This window comes from Lytechinus variegatus, chromosome 3, assembly GCF_018143015.1.
Source record: "Lytechinus variegatus isolate NC3 chromosome 3, Lvar_3.0, whole genome shotgun sequence".
Lineage (NCBI taxonomy): Eukaryota > Metazoa > Echinodermata > Echinoidea > Temnopleuroida > Toxopneustidae > Lytechinus > Lytechinus variegatus.
This window is the reverse complement of record NC_054742.1, coordinates 16668731-16692411: the sequence shown is the minus strand read 5'-3', so window position 1 is coordinate 16692411 and position 23681 is coordinate 16668731. Positions and strand designations below refer to the sequence as shown.

Genomic DNA, 23681 nt, shown 5'->3' with positions numbered 1-23681 from the left:
TTCTTCCATATTTGTAATTCATCGCAAACCTTTGTGTTACGGAGCCCAGATGTAGTATTACTGTACTATGTACATTAGCATTCATGAAAGGACTTGTGACCGGACAGTTTACCTGACAAATCCTGTTTTATTTGACATTTTTTTAGTAGCAGTGCTTCTCATCCTGTCAAAAACAAGGAAAAGTTGTCAGATCCAACAACCTGTTGGACAAGAATGTTGATGAAATGCTCCCCAGATATACATGTCAGCTTTAGTAAAGCATATAACATAATCTTCAGAATAATGGAATACCGACCAGGCTCATGCACTCATGAACTTGGCCCATATCTTCTAAGTAAGTTTATATCATCCTTGGACCTCAAATTTCCTACTCAATTTATTTTCCCACTGCACTTTTATTGATATGACAAGAATAGGACATCTTTAATATCCTAAAGAATAGCCACCAATCAAACCTTTCAGACATTCAGACTCTCTGATGGGAGAGATGGATTTTGAAGGGGGAGGATTGAGCAGTAGGAAAGGAATGGAGGACAGAAAGAGAGAGAGGGGGGTAGAAGTGTAGTAGGAAGGGAGGGTAACGAAAGAAAAGCAAGAAAGAAAGGAGTGAACAAAGAGAGAAGAAAAGAAAAAGAAGTGGATGGGAGGGAAGGGAGTGGTGAGAATCAAAGGAAGACAGGATGGAACAAAAACACTGTTAGCACCCATCTGACACCCATTATGTTTCCAGGGCACCCAAGAAACAGGAGCCCACAACAATCCAAGAAAAGGAGATGAAAAAAAGATGCACACAAGTCATGTGCTATGGTGTATTATCAGAACCAGATGGTTCACTAATGAACTTTTGATGGTGATGTTGATGAGTATAGGATGGAATGATAAAAGAAATCACTCAAGACTATTGCAAACCATTACAGACTCTAGGCAGCTCAGCTATCAATGGTGACGATAACCATAGTGACAGGGAAGGTGATAATGAGAATGTTTTTCTCTCAAGAAATAGACCATTGCAGGGGTGATACCCCATTCTCATTCTACTAACTTTCTCTTATACTACTGAATCATCTATTCAACCAAGTTCCTTTAAATCTACTTCTTCATATAAAATTGATAAAGCTTCAACTATATAAAAAAAAAACCTCTGCAAAATTTTCATAAATAAGGGATGATGCTCACATTCCAAGTCATACTTTATTTCACTCTCTAACTGTGCTTATTCATCATGTAAGTCCCCAAAAATGCACAGTAGATTTGAAATGGAAATGTTCACTAAATTTAGCTCTCTTAGAAACCTCAAGACCATGAAACCCTTCCCATTACAATCACAAGACCATCACATATTTAAGGGCAAGAAATTGTTAAAGGGGAAGTTCACCCTGACAAAAAGTTTATTGTAAAAATAGCAGAAAAATTAATGAAAAATATTGCCGAAGGTTTGAGAAAAATTCATCAAATAATTCAAAAGTTATTAGAATTTCAATTATTTGATTTGTGACGTCATATGCGAGCAGCATTCCTACATAGCGAATGGTAAAAAATCAATGAAATGTCATTTTCTCAGAAAATTGAAAATGGTTTTCACTGTAACTTTTGTATATCAATAGACAAATCGTTTCACACCCGATCATGAAAAGAAAACAAAATTAAGTCATCAGGAATCATACAAAATTTGAAATTTATGCATTTTATATTACATAACACATGGGACAGCTGCTCGTTTATGACGTCACAAATCCAAAACTTTGAACTCTAATAACTTTCTTACTCTTTAACGGATTTTCCTCAAACCTTCACCAATACGTTTTACTATTTTTTCTGCTATTTTTACAAGAAAGTTTTCTTCAGGGTGAACTTCCCCTTTAAGGGATACCCTTTTACACGTAAAGTTAATACATCATCCCGTCTAGACCATGAGCAATTGACATCTAGAGCAGAAAGCAATAGCTTAAAATTTATTGATGAAGCAAACACACATTAATGGCACATTGCTGGTCTAGACTGAATATCGAATCAAAAAGCTTTTAAAAAATCTCATACAATCACATTATCAGACTACTATCTATTAGAGTGACTCAGTGTTACAATCTCAATGCACAGTAGTACTAAGCAGAGCATCATACCAGTTATTTCATGTTTCATAACATCTATAGTGTCCATACAAATGTCATCATTTTGAGCTTTTGAATAATTTAACCCATTGAACCATATTCCATACTTTTGAAATTCAGATTTAGTTCCAATTAGGAATCCATATATAAACTTATTACATGTGCAATTATTAAGAAATTATTTTAAAGTTACATTCATTGGTCCCCAGACTACAAATCTTCCTTTAATTATGATCTCATCTTTGTTATGACGGCACGTCTAACTTGCGTCATCTTGAGGAAATGTTGTCACTCTATTTACTTATCATGTTCATGGTACTATAAATATAAAGTAATCTAAGGATGCCCAGATCCAATTAGCAGCATACTGGAAGTGTTTAGTGATCAATCAATTGAAGATTTATCCTCAGCCTGACGTCAATAAGAGATCTGTCTGATAGCTCTTTAAGTGCTTGAGATGTTTGTGGTTTATCTTCAATCTCATTAGAACAAAATATTTCCCAGTCTAAAATTTCACCTTTAGAGATGTCCATCTTACACAAATCAATTGTTTACTTTCTTTACTGCAGTGAAATCGTCTCTCCTCTTTGACAAGTTCATATAAACTAATCCCTGAAAAAAAAATTTGAGTCAAAAATTTGAGTCATTTTTGGAGCCTTGTATCAATTCCATATTACATCAGACTCTAATGAATTATTACAATACAATTTTTAGATTCTTAATCATCCTGATATCGTTTGAGATCAATTTCTTAAAAATAAATGTTCAATATATCCCTTTAACGAGTTTATTTATTCTGTGTAGGCCACTATATATACAAACCTCAAACAGAAACCTTATGATGATACGAGAATGATGCTGGATCCTGAAAATAGTCTTTTAACTTACATGTTGCTTTCTTTAAAAAATCTTCAATTTTACTCATTTCTCCTGTTTTGACCTCTTAATATGAAACAGTACAATGACCATCCATCTCAGGGTCTCATCAAGAAGCGCTATGATAGGTCATTCCTTGCAAGAAATAGGACCCTATTTCCTTATTACCAGCTATAATCTTACTGAAGAAAGGCTGTGTTTATGCTTCCACTTTTCAGGCCAGAATCAGTGTTTCCATACGTGATTAGTCTAATTAAAACACGGGTGTGTCCATGCTTACTTTTATTTAAACTATGTTTCAAAACGCTGATCATAAACTCACAAAAAGGTGCGTTTGTAAACGTTGTTTGACCAGAATCAGGCTTTCTGGGGAAGTATAAACAGAACCACAATGGTAAACGTTTTTAAATGATGTCATTTGGTTAATGCTTCTGGTGAGATGAAAATGCACGGGCAAATACAGTCGCATATTGATCCATGGTCCATGTTACCTCCATGGAATTACCTCTCAACTCCCTTGTTACATTTACATACGTGTGATAATTGATTTAAGTACTATCACTAGTATTACTCTTCCAATTTGTCATCACGATAAATGTTGAGGGATTTCCAAAAAAAAAACAACCTGGAACATGAGTTGTAATGAGGAGACATCGTCAGATGCCCCAGTAGCATAAACAAATGAATGTTTTATTATTTCATTACGTATACTTAAATATTCTTTATTTTTTCTATTATCCTCACCATGGTGGAAATTATATGGCTATGTCAAGTAGCTCCATGCAATGACTAAAATATCGGAAATTGTTTGATGTTTAAATAACAGTCGACATACCTTCCCCATAAGAACACTTGGGTAATCAAAAAACTTTAGAAAAAGGGCGCGCCCAATTTGACCTCGCTTTTCTGCTCAACGAAAATTACGATGCAAATCCAGCTGGAGATAGTGATTTTGCCTCTGAAAAGTTAGCATAAACAGCACTCCCAGAACCAGGTTTGCAATCTGCATTTCAATACGACGTTTGAAAACGCTAATTCTGTCCTCGCAATGGAAGCATAAACACACCCCAGGTCAACTTGGATTTTGGTGTCAACCTATCAATTCCCTTCTCCCATTATTTGATGTGTCATTTATCATCTTCATCCCATCTCATATTCTCTCATCACTTCCCTCCCTATATTCCTGATACTACATCAACCTTCCTCAATCTTTTTCACTAGCAAAGTTGATATCTATCTGCACGTCTTCCTGCTACTTGTCACCGACATGTTCATACCATAACTGTAATATGTGAACTTAAAAAAAAAGCTTCCAGGATAAGACACAAAGACCTAGATATTCTCTGGAACAAGACAAGCAATAGGAAGGTAGAAGACATGATTGTTTCTCTAATGGTGTTTTTTGTATGCAAAAAAAAAAGTTTCCATTAAATTCATCATCTTCAAACTTTCCATTAATGATTCTTGCATTTTCGAGAATTCATTTTGATAAATTACATTGAGTAACAACTGCTACTAAATAAATGTTACTTTATAGCAGGTATTGTAGAAAAGTAAATTTCATTAATCTTGTTTAAAAACAAATCATTTTTAGCCCAAGATCTAGTATCATATTAATGTTTCATGTATTTATCATTAAGGTTAAATGCTTTGAACAGAATAACAGCTTATCTGTCTGTATATTTTACCAACATAAAAAGGGGGTGTGTTTTTATTGTATCAAGTACTTACTAGCATCCTGGACTTTCTTCCAACTCAAATGCTTCAAAAGTTAAAGTCACATGACCATTATCCTCGGATATGAGTGTCCATTCACAGCTGATGTCACTGGGGTATTTGCCAGGAAAGTTTGGTGATTTGATAATACCTCTACCTGCATATAATCTAGAGCCACATCTCAGGGCAGAGGCAGAGATGTGGTGAATGAGGTAGCATGATCTGAAAGTGAAATAAAAAGGGGGGAAAGAAAAAAGTAATTAACCATATAGTCACAAAGTTTTAAATAGCTGGGGCAGAGATATGAACATAGCAACAATGAAGCAATGAATTTGAAACTTTTCATTTATTTAATTTTATTATTTTATATGTCACAATTCATGCTGGATAGATTCTCACTTTATCACTTGTTCAGAAAAGAAAAAAGAAATAAATAAAAAAAAAATAAACAAATAAAAACATGAAAATTGACAATTTCACTCAAAGTTTGAAAGACAGCTAGGAAAGGCTCTAATTAAGGTTTATAAACCAAAAAGTCACATGATTATAATTCACATCAAACTACATACCCATCACTTTTCTTTGAATAAAAACAAAATTTATTATGAAAATCAATAACAAACTGCAACAAAAAGAACTCAATGATGCAACTTCTTTTCATTTTTCAAGGGTACAGCATGCCACTGGCAGTGGTCTTGATATGCAGATATCTTGCAATGAAAGTTTAGAGAAGTCCCTTTAATTTGAAACAGTGATCTGGTTTAAAGCCAAGGTAAAGGATGCTTGGGGAACAAGTGGTTTATACTATGCTACAAAGGATCTCAAATTCACTTTGAACACAAGAATTGCATAAAAAGTCAATTTCCTTTAAAAATTATAAAATTAGAGTGGTTCTTAGTCATGAAGTTTACACAGAGGTGAGAGTTAAGTTATTTTTTCTAGTATGTTTCTTCTACTTTTATAAATACATATGTTCCTTATTTCAAAGAGAAATTGTCAATTCACCGTGTCCATGAAGTGACAAAGAACCATATATTTCTTGTATGATTGAAAATGACGGCTTAATAAAAAATGAACTTTCAAATCTCCTATGATGATTGTTTCATTGGAAGAAATAGTTCATCTAACACTAAGAAAATATTTCAAAACAAGCTGTGACAAATTATATGTCAGAGAAATATCAAAGTGATCCATAATTCATTCAGATTTAAAAGCGAATTGAATTACACAAACAATTTTGATGTTAAATAGATGCTCATCGTGAATCATATCTTAGCAGCACTTGTTCAGTCACTATAAAGGTTATATACAGGACACTCAAGGAATAACAGGATACCAAAATGTGCGACAATAGCTTTTCTTCATTATATCATTCTCGAACTTCTGATCACACAAAGAAACTTATATAATCAACTGACAACTTAGGCGGTGGAAGGGGGGGACGTGTCCCCCCTAAATGTTAGGTTGGGGGTCCCTTAATTTTTTTTATAATCTTTTTTTTTTTTTTCTTGTCAATTTTGTTTCCTACGTCCCCCTAAATTCACGTGGACCCCCCCTGAATCGTGTGTTATCCCCCCCTAAAATTCAAGTTGATGACCTTTTTTTTTGCTTGTCAAAAATTTTTGGTTAGACACTCCTAAAATTTAGCTTGATAACCTTTTTTTTTTGGTTTGTCCAATTTTTTACATTTGTCCATCCCAAAATTTCAGGTGGACTCCCCCTAAATTTTTTGGCTTCCGCCACCAATGACTGACAATTGCCACCCATTTTCAGATCTTTGCTTTTTTTCCACAGCTTCCAGATATATCTAAAGGGATCTGTAGGCGGTGCTGCACCATCCCGAGTTTGCTCAATCTCGAGATTTTAGCCCGATCAGCCCTCTTCGCGATTAATCTCGAGATTCAAGAAACCCCGTCTCCACCATCGCACGAAGAGCGATTCTTGCTCGAGCGAGGCAACAAGCCCGATATTCCGAGCATGCGCACTTTCGATCTTGGAGTTTCAACGGCCCGCGCTTTCGAATAACTTCCCGCGATATGCAATCAAGTCCATGTACTCTTTCGCCGAATTCGACCGTTGTTATGCAACAATCCTCTCAGCTCAGCCGCGCTATAATTATAAGCGAGTGAAGTATTCTTCGTTTAATATGATGGCGGACTCCGAGGCAACGACAGAGGGGGAGAGAGAGAGAGGGGATGAAAGAAATGCTATTTGCTCACATTTTGCGAAGGAATAAGACGACAATGCTGTCAGTATTGTTATTGACTATGACCATCGTCGACAATGAGCGCCTCCCCCATCGGTCTGGTCTCTCCCAAAATCCATTCACGGGGGGCTTGACACCATCGTTGCTGATTGGAGAATTGATGAACGCTATGATAAAGTTGACTTTCGCATGCGTTCGGTATAATCGCTGTTTATGTTTTTACCAAGGCGGAAATGGAACGCGAATTGCATTATGGACTGAAGGTCATGAATAAATTAACCCGAGTCCAAACCCGAGTGCGTCTGCACCTACGAATTAGCGCGATAATTCGTAAATAGCGCGCTATTTTGCAAATAAACCCGAGTTGACTTGGGATCGCAATCTCGAGATTAATCCTACGAACTAGCGCGATAATTGCGTCTGCATTACAAACAATCTCGAGATTTTTCAGATCGGGATAATTTGCCGGATCAGAAATAGCGCGCTAATTTGAAAACTCGGGATGGTGCAGACGGCCCTATTGAGTTAATCTAAAGCCATGATGAAATCCTTAACCATTACCATCACTCAACCTGTTTACACTGCAAGAAATAAAGGAAAATAAAACTTGTAAAAATGGATAACACAGCCAAAGGGACTGGAGGAAGATTAAATCATTCACCTCATGATATTAAGTACCATATGATATCTTATATATAAATCTTTCTATAAGATTGGTCAAAGTAAATAAAAATTCATGTTATTGGTATCCCAAGAATGTACCAAATGAAAGCAAGTTGCACTATGTACTTCAGGGAATAATTTTCCTTGTATCGCATCGCAATTTGCTCCACGTTTTTGAAAGACTGCTATGCATAAAGCTTTTTGTATAGCATGTTTTTACATAGGACTGTACATTACTTAGTTGAGAGCTTTTCTCTTATGACCAAAAATGCTATTAAAATTTGTAAAGAAAAATTCCCTGTACTTTCTTGGATAAAAGTTTGGTAGGTTTTGTTCATTGGAATAAGCGTGCATTACAAAGCATTTATGAAATTATGCATCATAAAATATTGCAATGCCATGCTAGAAAAACTATTATGCTGATCTATTTTTTCATCTGAAAGGCACTGGGAGACAGTCTGAAGAGTATGTTTATATTGTTTTCCTGGCACAGAAATTGAGAATGACACAACTGACATCAGCAAACAGATGTGAAAGAGAACGAAAAAAGATATGTCTAAAATAAGCTCCCCTGCAAAAAGTTGTGGGAGATATGCCAGCATTTTTAAACTAAAAAAATCATTCTTCCAGAACTGCACAGATTAACTTGCTTTCCTGCACCATGGACCTGGTAGGTCTATGCCTGCGCTGAAGAATATAGTAAAGACACATTTTCTTTGATAACATTGCAGGAGAGACTTTATGTGAAACAAAATATTTATGACTCTGAAAACAAATATATTTTAATCTCCCCATCAAATGCTTCAATTTTTTTCAATGCATGTTACAGTGAAAATAAATGATTAAAACACTGATTGGTGCAATATTTACATATGTGGATCTTCCAGGTTAATAAGGTCTTGTTTTTGTTATATCTATGTCTTGCCTCAGTTTTTCTTGAATTTAAAATCCATACACAGCTGAAGTATAATCAGCCTTACAACTTTTTTCAAACAACACTGAATAAAAAAGCAGGAAGAGTAATAAAACCAAAGGCTTCCATTTAGCAGTACAACAAGGTAGATAATAATGAATAAATCATTTAACAACTACATGTTCATGAAAGATTTAAATCAATATCTAAAATATGAAGCAAATTGGCACTATTAAAAAGGAGACAAAAATACCTAAAATTAGTGGATACCCCAAAATGAAATTAAAAAAAAAAATGGAATGCCTCTGGCAGTCTCGCCTATATCATGCAATTCAATAGTGTTGACTCTGTAATCACAAAACACAAAAAACACTGTTCATTTGATAATACAAATAGTAAGTTCAATGACCGTAAATGACATTTTATATTGATCATGTCACTTGAAACTTGGGTTTTATTAGAAAGATCAATATAAGTTTTCTAACTTATAATATTTCAAAACTTAAACTTGGTTATGATTTCAATGTTGACAACGGTGCTGCCATAGTTGCCACAGCCACCTCTATATGCCATGCATGAGAGACATCCCCCCTTAGAAGAGGTTTGAAAAAGTACCAAATCTGTGTAAAAAGTACAATACAAAATTGTTGGGGGGTCAACTGTTTCTAAGGAATGATATTACTTTGTGATCCTAAAGTATCACCTTGGGAGGACAGCTATAAATAAACCATCCATGCCTTGTTTCAGTCATGAAAGACCAAATAATTCATTATTAGATGCAAGGGCGTATCATGCCATCTTAGTATTAATCAGAAGAAATCCTCATTTTAGGCTCCAACTGACCGGTCCTATTTAAAAGGCATATATCCCGGGGGGGGGAGGGGGGCACTCAGTATATAATGCATAGTGGGTATGTGCCGCGGAGGGGACCCCCATTTTTACACTCAAATTTCCGTTCCAAGGCATAGCATTTTTGCCTTGTTGAGAAAAAGAACAAAGAAAGCCGCTCCAAGGCATAGCATTTTCTTCTTATCGAGAAAAAAGAAGAGAGAAATCCGCTCCAAAGCTTCGCATATTTTTCGTTACGCCGCTCCGATCGTTGAATGAGCTGCAATTTTGGTGAAAAGCGGCCGCAGAGCTCCCCGGCGGAGGCCGCGCTAGCTGGATCATGCACGCATGACCGTTCCGTAGGGATGCATACGCGCTCACACGCTGGCGATCCGTTCCAAGGACCCCCGTTTTCACAAACATTTGTCGTTCCGAAGCCCGTTCCGAGGACCCTCCTTTTTACAATAAGCCCGCTCCAAGGCCCCGTTTTTTGTCTCGCCCGCGGCACACCCCCACCACTTTTTTGGTCGAGTGCCCCCCGGGGCATATATTCTACATTATACTTTGCGATTAGCTTATAATTTAGGAATGGTGGTCGAACTATACAAAGAATTAAATAAAAATAATATCTTTAACCTAAATCTAAAAAAATGGTAAAATAAGGTTTATATTATTTTATAATCAAAATGATGTAGAGAAATATGGAGCAGTCATTAATATTATTGAAAACATCACAATGGGTCCATAATGAAGTTCAAATAATAGGAAAGTTTTGAGCTTATAGACATTGGTTCTGGTATTATAGAAAGGGTAAAGAATGAAACCTGTTGAATATCTATTCTAAGAAAAAGGTTTGTAAGCCTGGTATCTTTATAATATTTAAATAAAATGTAAACTTATTGAAGACTAGATTGAAAGGGAACTTACAGCTACCACATGGTATGTTCTATTGAATGTTTCATACTGCGACAAACTGAGAATAATATGTTCTCTTGATGGATTCTCAGTATGAATGATGAAATAACTAGGTCAGTCTACTGACATTCCTATCACAGTCTTCACACAATGGCCATGTTCATATCTTTGAAGAAAAAAATGTTATCGTTTTACAGTAATTTCTCATTCAAATATAGGTATTCAAAGTCAGTAAGAAATGAAAACTATCGTCATTGAAATAGTAATTTATGGACATTTTCTTTGGTTACACATTATCATAAGAGGATTTTTCAGTTCAGTCAACAATCAACAAATCAAATCACTAAATAAGATGTAATTTCAAAATTATTGTTTGCATACCATTTGTAACTACCTCGTACCAAATACATTTATATTCTACATTGGGAGATGACCAAAAAAATTGAATATCATATCACTTTACTCGGAAACCATTTATATCTCATACAATAAATAAGACAGCTGAATATGTGGCAACTATTTGATATGAACAAGGGTTTTGATGATGACATTGGTGTCATGCCAAACAGCGAGTGACAAACCATCCTTCCCTTTTTTTTTTGCTTATTCTTCTACAGATAACTTTGTTGGGTGGAAGAAGTTTTGGTATGCTAGAAATAATATAAGGTGCAAAAGCATTTAACACACTTTCTCAGGAAAATGGTATTTGATTTCATTACCATGACAACAACATCAAGAAACCATGCTACTGCCAACTATAACTATTGATACAGTATTCATTGGAAGAACTTTAGGAATGTAAGTGTCAACATTAGATGTAGTTCACATACATTTTGATAACAATGAATACCTTGCAAACAAGCTAAAATCAATATTCAATTTAGGACACCTGAAAAATATTACTCCTTTCCAAAAATAGAGATAAAAGTCAGTGTTTTTTGCATGGGAGAATACACAATTTTAATCTAGTCTCTTGCTCATCACTCCTTTTTTTTTTAAAACAAATTAAAAATTTGTTTGGGGTTGCCCCTATCCAAATGTATTGTAGCACTGCAGCTGTGCAATTACCTCATAAAAGATCTCTATAAATAAAGAAATGATGTAATTTCAGATACTTTATAAATCATTTACATTATTATTCTTTGAAGTTGTATGCCAACAGTGAATCACCAACTGATACCTCTGTGTATTTTTTCTATTTGTCAGTCTTATATGCTTTTCACACTGCATTTCCTTAACCCCACACTATCCTTAACCCCGGACTATCCATAATCCCATACTGTCTTTTTGGGTTTCACAGTCTTTCTTATCCCAATACTTTTTGCTCAGCTGGGGTTAATGCCTTAACCCTGGACTATCGCACAACTCATGAATATTGATGATTTTACCATACAGAGCGTGATTAACGCGCAATTCTACTTCTGTGATTGGCTAATGCTTAGCCCCACTTTCCTTAGCCCTGTTTCGTTTTCACACTGCATCTCTTAGCACCGCAATTGTGGTTCTAGCACCACAATAAGCCAGCTAACCCTGCTTTTTGCAGGGCCAGACAGTACCATACTATTTACCTTGCTAGCCCACTTTGCTAAAACGTAGTGTGAAAACGAAGGAAATTGGTGGGGCTAAGACCCTCCCTTAGCCAAACCAATTTCCCGGGGTTAAGGAAAAAAAGTGCAGTGTGAAAAGCATATTACATTCTTTACAGAGCAGGTGGATGCAGAAGTTGTTTTGGCACACGGAGGAAATGATTTTAAAATGGTGTCAAATAACAGATGATAGCGCAAATCTAGAAAACCTTGATATTAATTTGAGGTCTGTTCATTTACATGTTTAATAGTGGGAGGGTGTAATCACCAATAATTATCAGTAATGTTATTCACATGACATTTATTCATGTTTGGTCTAAACCTTTCAACTGGGCTTCTTCGTATTGGCTAAATACTCTCAGGCAATGTTGTAATCTCTCTGACATTTTGATAAAAGCCAATACAAATCATCTTGAATATGTACATTATAAAAAATAAGACTAACAGTATATTAGTCAAACTGGTTACAAGGACAAGTTCAAATCAGACAAATTGTAAAAAGAGATGCAGCTGCAGACCACAGGTTTGACTTTTACAACAAATTTAGATCTAAATCTAATTGTGATCAATTTTAACAAAGTCATTGTCAAAATAGAGAATTAAGTGAAAATAATACCTATTAAAACTTTGCTTTAACCAATTCTGACTACATCCTAATCCAAGGGTTTTGGAGTTTGAAGACCACACAATGACATGAGATTAAAATACTTTGGAAAGAAATTAAATTTCTACAAATTTGAGAAAATCACTAAGTCATGAAGGCCTAAGCTCACATATGTTTCTGACAACTATACAGAAGATCCCAATTGTTAAATAGAGCACTTACAAACTACTTCTGTCATGGAAGATTTGTAACGGGACAGGCATGAGATAACATATAACATACCTTGGTATGTTGCCAATTTTATGTTTTAAAAAGGTCTTCAGAAACAATTTAAGTTCACTGTCTGGTGGGAGCCACCTGTCTGGATTAATGAGTAGTAATCATAACCTAGGACCAGGCATCTGTGACTTTTCATTTCCTAACTCTCTCATTTATGTTTGATTTTGACACCTTTAATACTCATTACAATTATAGTCCCTAATGCAATTGATATATGTTTCATATCACAAATATATGACAAATATTATTGCATTTGCCAATTTCAATCTTTTTTCTCTTCCTTTTTTTTCTTTCTTTCATTCATTTCTTTTTACCGGTTTCTCCTGGGAAGCAGTATTAAGCAGATAGACCTACCATTAACCTTGATTATTTGTAGATAATACCATGTTCTCTTGGTTGTAGGATGTTTTGGAGGTTGAAGGAAAAAGAAATAATTGAGGAAAGTGTTAGCTGTCATTCCTCATCAAGGTACCCCCTTTCTATCCCAGGGTTCTAGTCATGTAGTCTTCTTTACCAGACACCAGAACACATATGTTGGAACTATGTACATGTAGTACTAGTCATCTAGTGGCTTAAGTTCATAGTAAGTTTCCCAATCATACATGGTTTTACATGGTTTTTAAAACGAACAAAAGCAAGCCAATGCTTGTAAATACAATGAACCAGACATTTATTCAGGAACTATATAAAAGAAAAGAAACTTATTATGTTAAAAGACATTTGTTTATTAGCCATGTGAAAAAGGTCAGGTTTTAATTTTGAAGGACTTGTTTACATTGTTACCCACTCTTCTGTATGGAAGTGATTGATATCTGTATAAGCAAGAAAGTATGAAGATCAATGATTTAAGAGATATTATCAACCTTACAAATGGAGCTGTTGCTTTGTTTTATACAACTGTTTGACTTGCTATCACATGATTATTATGTAACAGGTCTGTTGACTTCAAATGAATTTCACCTTGATTTGGTAGCATGCTATTCATACCTGATAACTGTCTCATTAAATTTCATGAAATTTGATAAGATGCATTTGATTTGTTTTAGTATCAATTTTTATTAATATAGATTGACCTGAATAACCTTTAACATTGACATAGTGACTAAAAATCCTATACAAGGTGATTACTGACACTTACAAACCCTATCAACATTTCATTGAATATGGACTTGTAATTTCAATAAAAATATTAATATTTTGTTCAGGTTTTGATAAAGCATGATAAAATTCTGTTGACCTAAAGTGACCTTTTAACTTGAATGGTTCAATGAAATTCATACCAACTGATCAGTCACATTTGATAACCTAATTGTTATACATGTAGCATCACTTTCCAAGTCATGATGACATTTCAAAACCTTAACCAAAGGTTAAGAATTTTTAGTGTTTATATTTCATGTATGCTTTGCAGGCAATTGAAAGAAATGTTTAACGTTACTGAAATAAGATACATCTCCATATAAATCAGCATCAATTCTTCCTTATTAGGCCTTTAATTAAGTGCAGTAGCTAGGAGCTCTTACTTCTCAAGTCTGAGTCATCAAGACTACAGGGTTACCCCCTGCAAGGTTATACTTGATGAGCTCTGATTGATATATTACAAAAGTGAGACACAGTTAACGAAGGCAAACTACTGTTAAGTATTTCACACCAAATTTTCACACCCAAATAAGGGCCAATTTACACTGAATAACACAAGTTCTAAATGAAAAAATACAAACATTCACAATAAGACATTTAGTAAGATGCAAACATTGTTGATGCATCATTAATATTTGTTTTAATGAAATACGTGTGCATGTGATAAAAACAATTTCACAGAAAATATTTTTGTGCATTTACACAACAAAAGTTTGGGACCGATTTAATATACACATCTAACATATATCTATTACTGATTGTTGTTTAGGGACAGATCTGGATTGTTATGGTAAAGTGGTATACAATTAAAAAAAATCTAAGAAAGATCAAATGTCAACAACGAAGAAACAAATTGCCCCCTAACCCCCCCCCCCTAAAAAAAGAAAGGACCCTTCGGCTTTCTTAGATCTGTGCCTGATGTTCACAACATTCTATAAGGCCAAAGTGTAGAATCTAGAATGTGGGGAAAACTGCAGGTTTTCTGTTTCTAGTGTATATGCTCCACATAAAATTTTGTTGGTACATTTTTTTTTTTCTTTTCGTTTTATTGTAGTCAACTTGCACAGAAGTCAAAATGAAAAGCAGCTGTTTGATATAATCCCTGATAAATGAGATGCTAACATGAAAAAATGACAAAGAAAATTTGAAAGTAAAAGCTAACAAACCCAAGTTGAATTGTTTTATATCACACAAAATTCTGATTTCAAAAGGTCTTTTGATTTTTTAAAAACAAGACACATTTATGTAATCTTTTTAATCTATTTTTTCTTCTTTTAAATCTCAGCTAGTCTTTGCTTTAAACTTCATCTAGACAACTACAAGACACTCGTAATGTCTAAGGACAAAGATTAAGGGATTAACATGACTAATGAGTAATAAATTTGGAGCCATTAAGTAAAAAAAAAAAAAAGCCATGTTGTAATCAAACCCACGTTAATTTAAAGTGTGAGAAGTCTGCTTTAAACTCCTTACTTTTTTCTGTTATTTTTTAGTCTTCTACATATATTTCAGTCTAAATGAGCCAACCCCAAAATCAAATGATCACAAATAATATTTATAAATAACATTCATGCCATGCAAACTGGAAAGTTCTCATTGAAACAAATGGTTTTAAATTTCCCTCTTACTCATGATACCAGATACAAAACAGACAATTTTTTATTCTTATCACCTACCTATTCATAACTTCATTTACTTGTAACAAAACCATTAAACAGATATATAAGATCATCATGAAAAATGAAAAGAAGTGATTATTTTTCTATGGCAAGTGTATTGACACTATTCTCATGAATATGGACAAAATATCAAGGAGTGTTATTTATTCATTTAACTTACTGAAGTTGCTAAGTCTAACTCACTGAAGTTGCCGCATACATTCGTAATTCCGAAGGTTCGGTCAGTCCGAAAACGAAATAAGGTTCATAATTCCGAAGGTTCGTTAATCCAAAAACAAAATAAAGTTTGTAATTCCGAAGGTTCGTTAATCCGAAAATGAAATCGTAATTCCGAAGGTTCGTTAATCCGAAAACGAAATAAGGTTCGTAGTTCTGAAGGTTCGTTAATCCGAAAACGAAATAAGGTTTGTAATTCCGAAGGTTCGTTAATCCAAAAACGAAAAAAAGGTTCGTTAATCCGAAAATTAAATAAGGTTAGTATTTCCGAAAATGAAAATAATTAATTTTGGTAACAAAAACGATGTTGTCATTACAAGATTACATGATATTATGCAGTGATAGTAATAACGATCGATGATACATGCGTGTGTTGTGGCCAAAGCATGTATTTCATTAAGAATATAGGCGCCCTGATTAAGCATAGGCTAATTTCGATTTTATCTGAGCAATTGCTGCCTAAGCAAATGGTTTAAAGATGCAGGGGTTCAAGTGTGTTGGAAGCGTGCGAGCAACCTCTAGATAATAGGATTTGTATTGGAGGGGATGTCATTTTTAATAACAGCTTCTGCTGGTAATAAAAATAATACTAATAATGATCCTTGTGAGATGTTGAAAGCGCGAATCGCAAGCTCAAACTAGTAGACATTTCATGTAACAAGATGCGAAGTGAGCATTCGGAGCATTTTTTGTAATCGTGAGAAAGATGTGTATCTTTCTAAAGAATTAATGCGAGGGCGAGCTGTAATTTGTTTATATACTGACCTGGGGCCCGTTGCATGAAACTGTTTACCTGAGAAAACTTAGGTTGTTTTTACAGGAGTTTTTGCCCTGTGCTAAAGTCAATGGCGGAAATCAAACTAACCTTTCAGTTTTTACCAGAGTTTTCTCAGGTAAAAAGTTTTATGCAACAGGCTTCAGAAAGTAATCTTTTAAGGACTGCATCTCATGAATAGAATATATATCTCACAAACTAAATAATGAGAGCGCGAACCGCAAGCTTAAAATTTGTGATATTCCAACCTGAAAACTGGACATTTCATACTTCTTTTTTTTGTAACCAGGAATAGAATGAGTTCCTCAATAAACAATACTTGATGCGAGCGAGAAACGTGAGCCAAATTTTTCCGATTTTCCAACCTGAAAACTGGACATTCTAAGCATTCTTGTAAAAAAAAATAATAGCTGGGAGAATAGTTTTCAGAACTGAAGTGGCTTCCCTGGGTAAATAATATCTATATCAATATTATCATTATTATCATTCTAGGCCCACATGAAATTTCCAAAAGTTTGAGCACGTGATTCGCTCGCAACATCTCAAATGGATGCCCTTTTAACAGTAATTGACCAAAAAGGTGAATTTTACATCTTCAGATTTGACTTTTTCCCCCAAACCGCTTGCTCTCTACGCTCGCAGAAATGAAAAGTAAATATATAACTTGAGTTATCACTTAAAAAATTGTGCTCAATTTAATTACTACAAAACACACAACCTCTTTACACAGATGATAATAAAATAAAATACTCTTTTTAAAGTATACAAGTTAAGTTTTCAGGCTGGAATATTGCAAATTTTCAGCTTGCGCTTCGCACTCTCATTCGATTGGTGAAATATGCATCCTAGAGGTCACTAAATGCTTTCTTTAACAGGTTCCTTTTCTGGTCAGTATGTTTAACCTCGCGTTTTGCGCTCATGTTAATTCTTTAGTTAGATGCACATCTTTTTAATGACAGCAGAAATCTGCTCGGATTTTTAAAAACTAATTTTCATTTTTTATGGAAATAACCTAAAGTTTTAGCTTGTGATTCAAGCTCGCAACATCTCGCAATAATGCCATTTTAAGAATAATTGACCACAAAAAAACGTTATACAACTTCACCTTTGAATTTGTTTTACCAAGCCGCTCGCTCATTATACTCTCTCCCGAAAAATAAAGCGTAAATATACATTTTGCCATAATAAGAAGTCACTTCAAAAAAGTTTTTCTCTACTTAATCACTATCAAACACACGATAATCTTAAGGTGAAAATATCACCAAAGTGCCCATTTCGACATATGAGTTTCATTTTTTGGCTTTACCCCCAACGAAAATTTGTTCGGCCGCCCTTGCCTTCCCATCCTCATAATAATTGAATGGCAACAGTGTCCCCCGCCCCCTCCCCTTGCCTCTGCCTCTGCTTTCCCGGTTTTCATTTTTCGGATTAACGAACCTTATTTTGTTTTCGGATTAACGAACCTTATTTTGTTTTCAGATTAACGAACCTTATTTCGTTTTCGGATTAACGAACCTTCGGAACAACGAACATTATTTCGGTTTCGGATTAACGAACCTTCGGAACAACGAACCTTATTTCGGTTTCGGATTAACGAACCTTCGGAACAACGAATCGTCGGAATTACGCCACAAATGTTCGGATTAACGAACCCTTTTTCGTTTTTCGGATTAACGAACATCGGCAATTTACGTGTTTCTGAATTATGAACCTTCGGAATTACGAAGCTTCGGAATTACGAAGTGTAACCGAAGTTACAAAGGCAACCTGTCAAAATTTCATTAGGTTTATTTTCCTGTGTGTGAAGACCCCAAAGATAGCCTCACTCAATAGTAACAATATAGGATTTGCACTTAAAAGCCTTAACCAAAACTGAACATCATAGCAAAACTTAAACAGTGTAATAATGTAATTTGTACTGACATTGATGTTAAAGCAGATGGTATTTCAAAAAATAAAACCAACAATGTCTTTATAAATCCTTATTCCAATGTAAACATTTGGAGGCAAATACTTATAAGAACAATCTCAAATCTTTAACGCATTCTTGGCAAAATACTAATTCAATGCAACAAAAACAAGATAATAAAGGTTCGACATTGCTTCCTGCTACCAGTAAAACCAAGGCAGTAATTTATGGTCTAAAATAATACAAACCATGTATACTCATGAACACTTTTATAATCTTTTGATTACATTCATTGTATGCATGATATATATATTCAATCATGTCAATTGCATCAGATAATCCTGAAAGATATCATAATTTCTTTATTTCTTTGTTATCTTCAGTCTCATATAATAAGTTACTTCCTATGTCAATAACATGATATGACAGACTCAAATTTTCTTCTCATTTGTTAGACCTGAAAGGGTCTGTTTCTGTTTAATATTTAAGCTAGTCATGACCTTTGACTTAGACCATTAAAGGATTTTGGGGACATGAACTCATCATATACCTCATTTTCTCCCATCTGCCCCAGAAATGAGCATCAATCTTAAAGAGAAAATATGACCTCAAATAATTTTTGTTATTCATCTAAAACAATGAAGATCAACATGTAAATAGGGTACAATATCAACAAATACAGTACTTGATCCATGTATAGAACATCATTTTATTTCAAATGAGCTACCATTGGCGATAATGAAGGAATTAAGTAAAAGATTTAGATTATACATTATATGTTTTTAACCTATATTGTGAGGGTTCTTCTGAAATTAAAATTGTGTATTTGGGATGAATAAATACAAAATCATGTCCCAATGTCTGAAATCATAAAGAATTTGTTTGTTTTGTCATATACTAACCTTGTTCTTCTGATGTGTGTATTCTCCCTAAGAGTACTTTAAAAATTAGAATTCTCCGGACCTGAAACACTAGGCTTCAGCTAAAATCAAACAGATTCCCAAGGTAGATACACACAAAATAAAAACCTTCCATCAATAACATCTTCTTATCCTCAAAACAGGTGCATCAAAGTCATATTTTCCCTTTTATCATTTTCTCCTCCATTTTTTTTTGTCTGTTGTCAGAGTGATTTGCAGGCATCATCAATTTTCTTGAAGTATCATTTTTTTCAGTCAGTCAGGGCCTGGAGATTAAGAACCAGCTGTAAGCTACTGTAAGAAGTAAATGTGAAGGCTTTAAAGGAAGAACACTTCATTCAAAAAATGTTTTTACTACTAAACCTACTATTTCATTTACAATCCAGTGGGAACATAAATTTATACAAAGTTCATCCCACACCACTTGTAAATTATTCAATAGGGAAATAAAAAGTCCCATTGTCATTCCATTCACTTTTCATAGTATATGCATTGAATGGAACATAATTATCCCTAAAATCCAAATTTATCAGTGAATGATAAATCAAATATTACCATGGTGATACAAACTTTGGACTTCATTTTTTTTGCGAAAAACTACTGTTTGACATTGGATGTCATAAGAGTTATTTGAAAGTGAAGACATAAGTCTGTCTGAAGTCTGCTTTATCTTAGACCAAGTTCTAACTATAAGCCCCCAAATCCATAAATCTGTTAATATTACATGTATATATTTGATAATTCCTATTTTTTCTTCCTTGCTTTCAAGATGAATAAAAACACTTCATTTATAATTCCCCCACAGTAATAAATTATTGAATTGTCAAATGAGAGTTGATGAAGGAAAATTTTCAAACAGATATTTGTGCCACACTTGGCTATCCATAGTTAAACCACAACTTCAGACCAGAGCCCCTTAACACAAAGGTCAGCGATTAATCGATAATTTGAAAGAGCAATCCGATTGGTTCTTAGACAGTCTTCTCAGTAAAATGTGGATGCAACGATGATCTTGATAGGTCATTTCATTTAGCAATTTGATCGCAAACCTTTGTGTTGTGTGGCCCTGAGATTAAATCAAACCCAAGTTTAGAAGAAGGGCGATATTATACAAGGAGACAGAATGTGAACAACGCTGATAGATGAGAAATGACCATTGTGCTTGCAGTACTGCAGATGTATGGTGTGACGAAAAGTTCTTTATGATTAATGAAAACTAGGTAAGAGTCACATGGATTGTTTATTTCTTAGCAACAAGAATATATAAAAATATTTCTGTTATCTACACTGAAAAAGTAAACAAAGGTCTATAATGCTCACATTTAAGAAGTTGGGCTTAATTAATACTGGATCAGAAATTTGTAAAATATACCTTACATTATCATCAAGAAGCTTATGGAATCATAATGTAAATGACCTTTTACCTGAAAAATAGGTGAGATTGAGCTTAAACATTCTTTTCTTCCCTACAATTTTTATTTTTTGATAACCCTTCCAAAGCAGACTGTCCTGAGGAGTAACAGGGTGAGCCCACTACCCGTTACTAAATCTGAAGTATTTTTTTACTAACAAACTGCCTTTTCACTCTTTAGGGGTAGGGTACATAAGAAAAAAATATTGATAAATAATAAGATTAGTGAATACTAAGTATTTTCTCTACTATTTATAAAATATTAAAATTGAACATTTTCAGAATCACAGTTAACCTAATTATGTATTCTTCCAAAGAATCTTGATAAATTAATGAACAAAATATATGTCACAGAATGAACTATTTCTATTCTTCAATGATAATTCACTTCCCTACTTACTGCCTATTAATACCTATTAATATCACATAAGAATATTGAAAATTAGAATTGGTATATCGTTTTCCATATGTGGGTACAACATCAATGCAGTGTTTACAGCCACTTTTTTTGATGTCTTGATGACAGTGAAAGTTAGGTAAACTAATTATTAGAATGACATCATCATAGTCCTTTATTTTGAAAAACAATTGAGCGTAATGGCAATGGACCAAAACAGCTTTAATGGAAGCAGCAACAATACTCCTAAATTATTATTTTTTTCATGAAACTAAGAATAGATGAATTCATAATCCTAATCCCATTGATACAATAACTTCCTTTATCCTAGTAGATGGCATGAAATATAATCATTTTCTGATAGTCAATGCCACAATGGGGATTAGGATGCTTCCGTTCAGACCCTCAATTATTTTTGGCATCTCTCGAAGCGAGGATATCAATATGAAAAATGAAATCTAATCCTTATAACCTTATTTTCTCTTATAATTTTAATATTCAACCTTATATTCTTTTCTATACAATAAATTGAGTGACAATACTCATTTGTAATGAACTAAATCTATTAACATATGAAAGAGAAAATAAATGATTCAAGTGCATATATAAAAAGAAAGGGGGGAAATTCCATTGTTAATATCTTCCTCAGTCATCTCTTTTTGCATGCTGACTTAGGTATGATATACTACATAGGGTGAAACCACATGGATTAATGTCCAGTATATAATAAACATCAAAACAATCATGTTTAATTCAATCAATGTCACTAACTCAAAAGGACACTTTATGGCATGTAACTGAGGCATGTTACATCCATAACAGGGTTATCCCAATACCAAAAAAGATTAATTCATAATGATTTGTGACTGTTCTCTTCCATGAACTAAATAAATGCCAAGTGTAAACCACATCCTATGCTTGGCTCAATCAATATAAGAACAAGGATACATGATTTCCTATATCACACAAGAATCACATGACAATCTAGTGGACATTGTTAATTACATCCACTAATTAAAAATACATTTACGTATGATGATGCCCTTGTCTTTTACATCATGGTTATGTGTTTATCAAGTGGCATTGATTTGATATCTACTTCCTTTCTACAGATAATCTTACACGAAACAAAAAATTATTCATCATCACGAATGTGAAGAGGTCATTACTTCCTAAATATGGTTTTCTAATAGATATATGAAATGAACATTGTTTACTAATTTCATTCATTAGAAATGCCTATTTATGAGCTCTTACCTTTTTTCATCAATGCATGTATGCGGCTATGCCTATAATAATTGACAATGATTCGATAAGAACATCCTTCATCTGATAGTCCTAATTTAAATGATCTCAATCATTGTGAATTTTGATATTTGTGTACACCTCAACTTAATCTAATTTCTGTATTTACTTTTATGAATCATTATCCCCTTGCAGAAATAATGATCAGAAACTAATGCAGTTAATTATTATGTTACTAGCCTGTTTGGCATGAAGAATGTGATCTATAATCAACCATTATAACAATTGGTTTCTTGTTACAAATAAATCCTGTAAATTACAACGTGAAGAGAATCAGATAAACTGTACTTTTAGATAACAGTAAAAATATACCTTCAAAAATTCATTGTATTACGGTATCATTCATACTCTTATACAAAATTGATACCTCAGGCTGAGGATGAGCATTAGACAGTACAGGCTTCATGTGTGTGATATGGCATTAAGAATGGTATATCATAAATAACTTAACAACATATGTATAAGTTTGACAATTTAATATTTCCTTGAAAAAAGGGCAGCCATTCTTGTTATGTGGAATAATAATCAATACTTGCAACTCTGACAAAAACAAATGAAATAACATTTCTATGTCATGATCCCCTTTAAATATTATCAATTCATTCAATAGAATAGTCTTGACCAGACAGAAGGGATTAAGACAGGGGTGTTACTACTTTTATAGGAGTATAAGGGTCCATTCAGTGAGGATTAATCTCATGGATAATGAGATTAATTTTCATCATCCTACTTCAAAACATCCCCTTAACAACAAGTGACTCAAAGTGAACTTTCTCAGTGACAGGAGCTATGTTGAGTGTATTTCTTATGACAGCTGACTCCATACATCAAAATGTTTTCCTTCTCTGTTTTTTTTCTTCAAATTTGAATATTCTCTTGTAAATGAATTTGGGATTTTCTATAAAAGTTTACTTAAAGACAAATCAAATACATGGAATAACTGTGAATAAATTGTTGAGATTAATACTGCAGATTATGTTGGAAATTTAAACCATACTTCTTGCAAACAGTGGGTGTTCTTCCCCTTTGTCAAAGATTCTTTCATGAACATTGTACATTCTATCATAGGACATGCTTCATGAAGAATTTTAAAAAGTGCATTATTATAGTTGAATCTCTGTAGATCACCTAAAAATAAAAATCATACATTTTTGCTCAAGTAATAAATAGTTAGCAATCGCAGTACCCGTGCAAACTCCTAGATCAGTAGTTTTGGAGGAGGTTGAAGGCTTGAC

At 33.9% G+C, this 23681-nt stretch overlaps 1 protein-coding gene across 1 annotated transcript in view; it reads right to left on the bottom strand.

Moving 5' to 3' along the window:
- Positions 1 to 4956, bottom strand: part of LOC121410353 (fibrillin-3-like) — a 33170-nt gene extending 28214 nt beyond the window's left edge. The window contains exon 1 of the mRNA XM_041602381.1: positions 4716 to 4956. The gene's annotated coding sequence lies outside the window, so the exon portion shown is untranslated. The remainder of the gene's footprint in view (positions 1 to 4715) is intronic.
- Between the last annotated feature and the right edge of the window lie 18725 nt (positions 4957 to 23681).